General features: G+C 35.0%; 1 long non-coding RNA gene across 1 annotated transcript; it reads left to right on the top strand.

Moving 5' to 3' along the window:
• Positions 1-3,468: 3,468 nt before the first annotated feature.
• On the top strand, positions 3,469-6,324 carry LOC125964768 (uncharacterized). Its single transcript, XR_007478037.1, has 3 exons — positions 3,469-3,483; positions 4,667-4,746; positions 6,208-6,324. It is a non-coding gene; the product is annotated as an uncharacterized LOC125964768 (long non-coding RNA).
• The last annotated feature ends 4,297 nt before the right edge of the window (positions 6,325-10,621 follow it).

Here is a 10,621-nt window from a genome sequence, read left to right as displayed (position 1 = left end):
CAGCTTCACATAATACTTCCCTGAGTCTTTTCATTCCATATTCTACCATTTGTCATGACAATTCAGGCATATCAACACCTGGATGAATGATGCTGTGACTTAATTTTGATTATAGCTCTGGAGGCCAGGAGAGGAGGTGGCTCTCTTGAGTTCTGAGTTGGCAACTGTTGTTTTGTGGGGTAAACCCCTTGTTATTATTTTCTGATACTGGAGGAGTGCTACATTTTAATGTGACAAGGTGAGCCACTTATGAAGGCTCAGAAGGTTAAGAGAAGTCTAGGAGTCAAAATCTTCCAGGGCATCCTCTCAGATGTCCCAATCCTGGGTCAGAGTCCCAGGGTTTCCCAACTAGTGCCCCAACTTTTGTATAACAGATCTGTTATGGTTGAGCACTCAATGATCTTCAAATTTTAGCACCCTGTTTTTCAAACCCTGGGCTTAATGTTATCTTTATCTGTTTGCTCAGAGCAAGACAAGAGGGTTTATTTGTGAGCTGCCAAAGAGACTCTCTGGCTCCAAGTTTTAAAATGATTGTTAACAGCTCTCTGCTTTTCATCACTAGTCTGCTTCAGTGCACTAGCCATACAATTCTGTTCTCCTTATATTTGCACTCCTTCTTCCACTGATACTTTTCAAAGGCCTAGATCATGATACTGTATTCACTTCTACCATGCACCCATCCCATCTCATCATGGGTAATAATTACTTACCCCCAAGCACAGGGTCCATCATCAATCATCTAGCTAACTTCTTGGCTTCCTAAGAGGATGAGATCTCAGCTTGAATCCTGAGGGACCCTGAAGGTGCTAAAAACTAAACTCTGTTGGCTAACCGTACTCATTATAATGGGGAAGCTAACCCTTCCTTGAGGGGGAATCTGAGTGGTACATCTCTATGTCTGCCAAACCATCAAAACATGCATATTTAGACTGTCTAAACTAGTTGTCAAGTTGATTATGTGGAAGAGATAGGAATGAAGATAAACTGTTCTGTGTAATAAACTGGAAAACTTTTTCATTTAGTTTCTTGTGAATAGAAAGTGAGAGGAGATAAGGGAAAAAGAGAAAAGGGAAGGGGTGAGGAGCAGTGGAGAATGTGCAAGAGCCTGGAATTTATGAAGAAAATGCCAAGAATATCTGATTTTCAACTTTTAATCTTTTAACTGCTACAACATAAATGCTATGTGGTCTTTTGAAACCCGCAATGAAATTTGATATAAAATATAGATTAGTGCTTTATTTTGGTTGAAATCCAGTAAAATATTTTTGGTTCCACATCTGGGATAATACAATGTGGACCAAGAGAATCACAAGTGGATGATGAGATAATCCATCCATAATTTTACCACCTTCCACAGATGATCCTGAAATACACCTATCTCTTAACAGAGCCAAGGTTTGAATCTTAATCTGTGGATGGACTGTGCACCCATCTAGAGTCATAACATGATGAAGTTCCCTTTAATTTTTTTTTCAGTTCCCAGAGCACAATATTGGGATCATGTTTCACTCAGGTATATATAGATATATAATCCCCAAGCAGTTGATACGATACGAGGGGTCTTTATTTACAGGAATTTTTCATAACTTTCCTTTTACCCTACTCTTATTTGCCAACACTGATATCCAGATCCACAATCTACCAATCCCAAATCTCTGGCACGAGCCTCCTCCATTTCCTCTTTGAATTTCTTGCTTCTAAAATACAACTATTACCCTGTTATTTTAATATTCAAAAGCATTCAGAGGTTTCTCATGGCTTATTATTTTTTCAAATATTTTCGGTGGTTACTAGATGTTAGCAACTGTTCTAGGTGTTGGGGTACAATGGTTAATAAAGGTACAGTCCTTAATATTGAGTGTCATATAGTTGCAAACATGGCAGAACACAGAGTTCAAGATAGAGATTTACATGGAGTGGCATTAGTGTTATGGAAAGGGAGATTTGTAATGATTACATCAATTCTGGACTCTTCTGCCTGGCTTTCAATATTGAGATGATTTGTTATGCCCTACTTACCCAAATTTGTCCAGTCACTGCCCAGCACAAATTCTGTTTCTCTTAGAAAAATACTTTAATTCGAGCCCCAGACATAAAGCTCCTGCTCACCTCTTTATCTTTGCTCTTCCCTCCTGCCTAAAATGGCTTTCGACAGCTCGTGTCTGCTTGTCCACATCCTTTTGCTAGCTTTTAAAAGATAAGTACCAAAGCCAAGGTTTTGTTTCAATCACACAGTTTTACCAAAGTCCACATAGTTTGCTCTCTTCTCTAAACCTCTTCTGTACAAACTGATTGCATCTCCCTCTTGGAATTTATCTCTATTTGTTATTGAATTCAGCATGAGAATATCATCTTTAAAATTAGCTTTTTTATTCATGAAGGACTTATTCCATCCTAAGAAGCACAATTAAACAGGCCTGTATTCCTACTATTCACATTATAGAGGAGTAGAAACTGATGAATGGTTTAGCCTATCAATGAACAATTACTTTCAGGATTCCCATCATTTGCCTCAGAAAATGTTTTATGTGTAGGAGATAGATTGGTGAATAAGGCAAAAAGGGTTTTTGTCTTCATTAAGCTTATGATATAAAAATATAGATATATTCAAACAAATAAATATTAAAAATAATAAACCTATATTTATAGACTTTGTAATAATGGAAATAATATGTTGAAGAAGAAGGATATGATAGAGAGTGCCAGGGAGTATGTAGCATCTTTAATGTAATCGAAAAATGCTTTATCAGATGAGTTGATATTTGATATTTATTATGTCAGATCCTCCCTCAGATGGCAAAGAGCTAGTCATATGGCAAGTACAGGAAGGAGTATTTCAGGCAGAGGAGATGATTAACACAAAAGGCCTGAGAAGCCAGTGTAACTAGACAACAGTGAACAAGCCAGGGATGGTGTAAGGGGAGGCCAGAAAGATAGGTTGTTCTTGTTAGCAAATGGTGTAGTTGTTTGAACTTGTTTCTCATTGATTCTCTCATACCAAAATGCTTTTTTCTCACTGGTGGAGTATTGAACACTGGTAGTCCTCGGTGCGTTGTTGACTCTTTTATGCACATATAAATTGAAAATTAGGATCAGAGTTTTTTATTGAATAATGTCTTATGAAGGTTATGTCCAATCTTCCCAGAATAGCTTTTCAGCTTAGTACTCCTTAAAGTTGCACGTATCAAAAATAAGGTGCTAATACTGTGCTGGCAGTTTTCAAGAGCAAACCAATTCTCGAATTTAGTTGTTAGCAGTAGTGGGACTTATTTCAATCCTTGAATAATTGTGAAAAGTCAACCCATTGACTTGATACAGAGAAAAATACAATGAATATGTTTGCTATAGCTCTGACACAGATGTGTTCAGGTGACATAGAACTGAAATAGTCCATGCTCTGAGTTATTTCATTTTTTTTCAGGTTTAATTAAATTAATCTATTCCCTGCAGTTCTCCTTTCTTCTATTAGAGACAGCCCCTGAGGTAAGGTAGAAACCTGCCAATTGTGAGGGTAGTTTAATTAATGTAACAATTATAATAATATCCAATATTTACTTAGTATATGCCAGATATTTTGCTAAGTATCCTATATGCATTTTTCTCGTTTAATTTTCTCAAAACTGTAGGAGATAGGTATTATGATTATCCTTATTTATAAGATTCCTAAACAGAGGTCAAGAATGTGAAAGCAACTTGCCTCTGGTCACACAATTAGTAAATGGCAGAAATAGGATTTGAATCCAGGTGGCTTAATTCCTGAGTTTAGACTTAATCATTACTCTGTCAAAACAAAACAAAACAAATCATACCAAACCAGCAGATACACTTATTTGGAAATCTGAATTATGTGTGTTTTCAATCTCCAATAATCAAATTAGATAGACAATTATAAAGACACCACATCATCTCATGCTGTATTTTAACAACAGAAGACCTATTTAAAATGTAGAATCAAGTCTCAGTGTATTAAATAATAGATTTTGTAATTCCTGAATGATGTACAGACATTGAATATAAATTGGTGATGTAAATATGGTTTTACAAATAGAGGGTATGGTACAAAAAATTTCCAATTCCATTTCTTTAAATAATTCCCTTTATTAAGTCAGGGCACCTTAATCAATCCTCTGTCTGAGTTTCTCTGTGTATTATAAAGGCAAAAAATAACAGTTTCCCAAACATCGTAAAAATGTTAGTTAATTTTAGAGATCACCATGTATGTTTTCTGCATGCATAATTGTGGGAAACCCTTAACAAAAAGGATGCTTTACAATGAACTTGCTATTGTGGACAAGGAGATTTTTAGCCTTCAGAGTGTTATGTACGTGCTTCCCCCATTAGACAATTATGTGCTAGTTATTCCAGGATGATTTTCTCAAATGGTGATCTAAAAAAATATATGTTTATTTTAACTGCTGGAGGACATTCCAATTAAGAAGAGTAATCAGAAAATAAAATATAACTTACATTAGTTTTCACTTGGTATATCAATCCAATAGATTCAGGACCTTTTTAAATCTTGTTTACTTTTTTGAGGTCTTTTTTTTTCTTCAGCTTTTCCTTGACTTCATTTTGAAAGTCTTGATATATCATGTTTGTGTTTGTGAGTGTGTGATACCATGTGAATTATCTCACCTTTTTTTTCATTTTCTTGTATGCTTTCTAGCCTCTTTTCTTTTTAGAAGAAGTCTGCACCTCAAGGGCCAGAGGGTAATGTAAGATGTGAACTGATTCAGGAAGCTTTAGGTAATATATAATACATATACTTACACCAGCAATGGGGAGCTGACTAACAGGAAGGACATTTTCCTTACTGCTACTTAGATTCTACAGGTCTGTCCAGAACTGACAGATATCTGATTCTTAAAAAAAAAAAAAAAAAAAAAGTTTAAACTCCTTATTTTTAAAATGTTGGTCACTAATTTGAAATTAAAAAAGAAATTTGTGCCAAACAAAATATGTGCACAGCCTATCATTTGTGACTACGAAGGATAACGGGATTGACTCTGATCTAACTTACGAAGTTTGCTAACAGAATGACTATGGCAAGTTACTTTTGTTATCTGAACCTCTAATTTTCTCACATTTAAAAGAGAGATAATACTATATCATATGGTTGTTTGAGTATTAAAAGATGGACTGTAGATGAAAATTCTTGGCACATTTCCTGACTTATAGAAAGATTTAACTAAATTATAATTAACTTCCCTTTCTTGTCACACTTTTGACTAAATATGTGTTACTTACCTATCTACTCCATGAATCCTCCCCAACTCCCTTTTCTTCCTCAAAGTTGACCATCTTTTACTAATTATTATTACTATTTTAGGATAGACTGTCATTAAATGCATCCCCTCTTTAAAAAAATAATGTAGTTTTTTGTCCCTTTGCTTTGCTGAAATTTTCATTCCAGTGTTGAAAACGAATGGAGAAAACATTCTGAGCTGACCAGCAACTGCATGTGATCTATAGCAGTTTGCTGAAAAATGGATCTACTTAACTTGCACTTGAAGAAAGGAGCCAAATAAATTAAATGTATTACTAATAAAGACATAATTGTGTGTGTTTGGATGATCCCTTTGAAAGCCTGCCCTGCCAAGCCTTTCAGGGAATGAATGTGAGGGCATACTGTTCAACAGTCATGGAAATTGTTCCTGATTTTCCTGTTTGATCTATTTGCATTTTTGCTGCATCTTTTATCATTCCCAGCATCAACTCCCACTTCGTCTAATTTCTGTCAAATCTCTCCAGACCCATTATTGCCTTTGTAGTTACCAAACTTTTTCTTTTCTTAGATTTTAATAATTGTCTTTTCCATCTGACTCAGTATTCTCATGAACTGTAGACTTAAATGTCCATGCTTGGCATGGCCTGGGAGTTCTTCAATATTTTTTACTGTCTTGTGGTTCTCCTCATATTAGGTAAGTCTTGCAGGCAATGGGATGTGGAAAAGGGAATGTTGCCCATCATCAAGCCGTTAGCCACTGCACAGCGCCCCACCTCCTCCACCCTGCCAATGGTGCACTTTGGATACTAGCCTGAGATAGTTAAGATGCAAATCTAAGGAATAATTTCAATGAGTCCAGATTCTTGCTTCTTCTCATACATAGAAAAGTGCTAAAATCATTAACTTGAGATGTCTGTTTTTCTGATTAGCAGTAATCTTTTGATGTTCAACTACATGTTTCTTTGTTTTTTCTTCCCCAGCAAAATCTCCTATGCATCCTGGCTCCTCCCTTACCTCTTTGGAGCAGTTCCTCAGAGTTGTCTGGGAGGCTGTCTCCTGGGCCATAGTCTTCAGTAAGGTCCCCAAATAAAACTTAACTCGCAATTTTATGTTGTGTGATTTTCTTCAGTGGACAGGGAAATGAATATACCACATATCCTAAGGGAAATTTAAAAATTAACAAATAAATTCACTATTCACAATTTCCTATATAATTGTTTTCATGATTGAGTACTAAAACATATGATTAATTTATAATAGTTCCATTAAAAAAGATTTTATAGTTTTCATGAATAAATTATCAAAAACGTGGTTGTGAAAAAGTTTAACTGAAATATCTTGGATAGCTCATCATCACAAGGCCAGATGACATATACTCCATTTGATTTGTATGCACAAAAATGAATAAACTTTTACAACCCCATATACCTGGAAATATATGTTCCTCTAAGTGTCCAATTAAGAACCCTACATAGTTTATCCTAAAAGTGACACTGAGGAAATCATATGCTTCATTTTTTTTCTTTTATTTTTACTTGTAACATTCCATTTTTTATTCATACACTCATATTTCTTTTTCTCAAATGGTAGTTAAAAGAATGATTTTACTTTTTCATTTTTATAAACAGAAGTAAACATAGAAAACATATTTTCAAATGAAATGTGTCATCTCACATTTAAGGTGAGACTGTTTCATAAAAACTTTATATCACAAGAAAATTTTCCCATAAATCAATATTCTCTTTTCTGCTAGTAAATTTTTAGCAACATATTAAATCAATGAATTTTAGAGATTGTTCTTATTTTACAGTTTCACTTCTCTGATATCAGCTATAGAAATTGATATTACAACCTGAAATATATAGTGCAAGAAAATTACAGACTAATTTCACATATAAAAATACAGTAAAAACTTAAAGTAGGAGCAAATAAATCTATTAATATATTAAATATAATGGATAGTTTAATATTAGGAAATCTATTAATATAGTGCATCACATCAGTGTATCAAGGGAGAAAAACTGTTATGGTCCAACTGATAAATGCCCACCAAACAATATTCAGCATGTATTCCTAATTTAAAAAATCTTAACAAGAAATAAAAGGGTAAAAAATCAATATCACAAAGTAAAAGTTGCTATTATACTTAATGATCAAGCACTACAAGCAAATTAAATCAGAAATAAGGATGAAATGATATAAGGGAAACAACAAAAAGCAGTGGGATGATGAAATATCTGTGTATTTCCTTAACATAATATGTTGTTATCTAGACTGAATAAGCTTTTTACCAAATGGCTAGGCACTGGAGACCTTTCCTTTAATCTCAGGGGAGGACAAAGTTGGCCAATGTAAACAATATTTTTTTAACATCCTTCACAGAAGTTCTAAAATTATTATTCAGGAAAACAAAATTTTAAAAATATATAAATGTATAATCAAAAGAGGAAAAGTAAACATACATTGTTGATGACATGATTTTCAACTTGGGAAATTCAAAAGAATTAACTAAAAATCTATTAGAACTAATATACACAGTAGTATAGCTTGATTGAAAATAATAGAGAAATAAAATTTTCCTACATACAAATGACAAGCCATTAAAATAAAACAAAAAATGAGTCATATATAGTAGTCAGGAAAAGTATGAAATATAAGCAATGAACTAAAATAAATTTCCCAGAACTTTATGAGATAAACTACATAAATTTTCTATGGAATTTAAAGGAAAGATGAAAATGAAGAAACGTACTTTGTTCTTCAATAGAAAGATTAGGAAGAGAGTGACAGCAAGATTTCCTAAATTAATCACATATAAGACCATTCTAACCCAAAGTTTAACTTTGGGAGGGTACCATAAACTTGACTAAGTAATTCTAAACATCATTTGGGTACACACACACTTCGAATAAAAAATAGTAAAGCATGGAAAGAGTTTTCTCTCACAACCATTAAAAAGTTTATAAACATATCATTAATAAGACAGTTTAGTAACAGCAACAGAGCATATGGATAGGTCAATGCAATAATGATGAAAGGTGAGAAGTAAAGATAATTATACATAAATACTTAGTTAATGAATCTTAAGTAGCCATTTTAAATCAGTAAGATGACCAAATGGATTAATCAATAAAAGGCAGTAGAATAACTGGTTAACACTACAAATACACACATGCACATACACACATACACATCCTACATCATACTTTATACCAAAATAAATCCCTGATATATTAAAGACTTATGGCTAGCTGTTTCTCACCAGGAATTATGGCCTGAAGCGTCGGTGCAAGGCCTCTGCCCATGGCAACCTATGAGCAACTGAAGCTAGATGGAGCACAAAGGAAAACAAAAGGTACTACAGACTGGCCTCTTTGCCCTGAAAGTGCGCTTGCAGCCTGTTTCTAAAGGCCTTCAGAATTGTGTCTTGGAATGGTACTACACCATTGGCTTTCCTGGACCTCCATCTTGGAGAGGTAACTTTCAGCCTCCAAAATTGACTGTATGTCTGACAGGGTCTTGGTGCTCTGGCTGGGTGTCAGGCCTGAGCCTCAGAGGTGTGAGAGCTGAGTTCAGGACATTGACCACCAGAGACCTCCCAGCACCATGTAATATCAATCGGTTAGAGTTCTCCCAGAGATCTCTGTCTCAACACCAAGACCCAGCTCACTCAGCAACCAGCAAAACCCAGTGCTGGACACCCCATGCCAAGCAACTAGCAAGACAGGAATACAACTGCACCCATTAGCAGAGAGGCTGCCTGAAATCATAATAAGTTCACAGACACGCCAAAACACACCACTGGATGCGGTCCTGCCTACCAGAAAGACAAGATCCAGTCTCATACACTAGAACACAGGAACCAGTCCCCTCCACCAGGAAGCCTACACAAGCCACTGAACCAACCTTACCCACTGGGGGCAGACACCAAAAACAATGGGAACTTCGAACCTGCAGCTTGCAAAAAGGAGACCCCAAACACACCAACAAAAGTGAAGCAAAATGAGAAGATAGAGGAATATGCAGCAGATGAAGGAGCAAAGTAAAATCACACCAGACCAAACAAATGAAGAGGGAATAGGCAGTCTACCTGAAAAAGAATCCAGAGGAATGACAGTAAAGATGATGTAAAATCTTGGAAATAGAATGGAGAAAATACAAGAAACGTTTAACAAGTATCTAGAAGAACTAAAGGGCAAACAAACAATCATGAACAACACAATAAATGAAATTAAAAATTCTCTAGAAGGAATAAATAGAATAACTGAGGCAGAAAAATGGATAAGTGACCTGGAAGATAAAATAGAGGAAATAACTACTGCAGAGCAGAATAAAGAAAAAAGAATGAAAAGAATTGAGGATAGTCTCAGAGATCTCAGGGACAACATTAAATGCAACAACATTCGAATTATAGGAGTCCCAGAAGAAGAAGAGAAAAAGAAAGGGACTTAGAAAATACTTGAAGAGATTATAGTTGAGAAAATACTTGAAGAGATTATAGTTGGAAACTTCCCTAATATGGGAAAGGAAATAGTTAATCAAGTCCAGGAAGCACAGAGAGTCCCATACAGGATAAATTCAAGGAGAAACATATAAGACACATATTAATCAAACTATCAAAAATTAAATATAAAGAAAAAATATTAAAAGCAGCAAGGGAAAAACAACAAATGAGATACAAGGGAATCCCCATAAGGTTAACAGCTGAACTTTCAGCAGAAGTTCTGCAAGCCAGAAGGGAGTGGCAGGACATATTTAAAGTGAGGAAAGGGAAAAACCTACAACCAACATTACTCTACACAGCAAGGATCTCATTCAGGTTCGATGGAGAAATTAAAACTTTAAAGACAAGCAAAAGCTAGGAGAATTCAGCACCACCAAAGCAGCTTTACAACAAATGCTAAAGGACCTTCTCTAGGCAGGAAACACAAAAGAAGGAAAAGACCTACAATAACAAACCCAAAACAATTAAGAAAATGGTAATAGGAACATACATATTGATAACTACCTTAAATGTAAATGGATTAAATGCTCCAAACAAAAGACACAGACTGCCAGAATGGATACAAAAACAAGATCCGAATACATCCTGTCTACAAGAGACCCACTTCAGACCTAGGGACACATACAGACTGAATGTGAGGGGATGGAAAAAGTTATTCTATGCAAATGGCAATCAAAAGAAAGCTAGAGTAGCAATTCTCATATCAGACAAAATAAACTTTAAAATAAAGACTATTACAAGAGGCAAGGACACTACATAATGATCAAGGGATCAATCCAAGAAGAAGATACAACAATTGTAAATATTTATGCACCCAACACAGGAGCACCTCAATACATAAGGCAAATGCTAACAGCCATAAAAGGGGAAATCAACAGTAACACAATAAT

The sequence above is a fragment of the Orcinus orca genome, chromosome 6, assembly GCF_937001465.1.
Source record: "Orcinus orca chromosome 6, mOrcOrc1.1, whole genome shotgun sequence".
Taxonomy (NCBI): Eukaryota; Metazoa; Chordata; class Mammalia; order Artiodactyla; family Delphinidae; genus Orcinus; species Orcinus orca.
The sequence above is the reverse complement of the archived record's forward strand: the minus strand, read 5'-3'. Positions and strand labels throughout refer to the sequence as shown.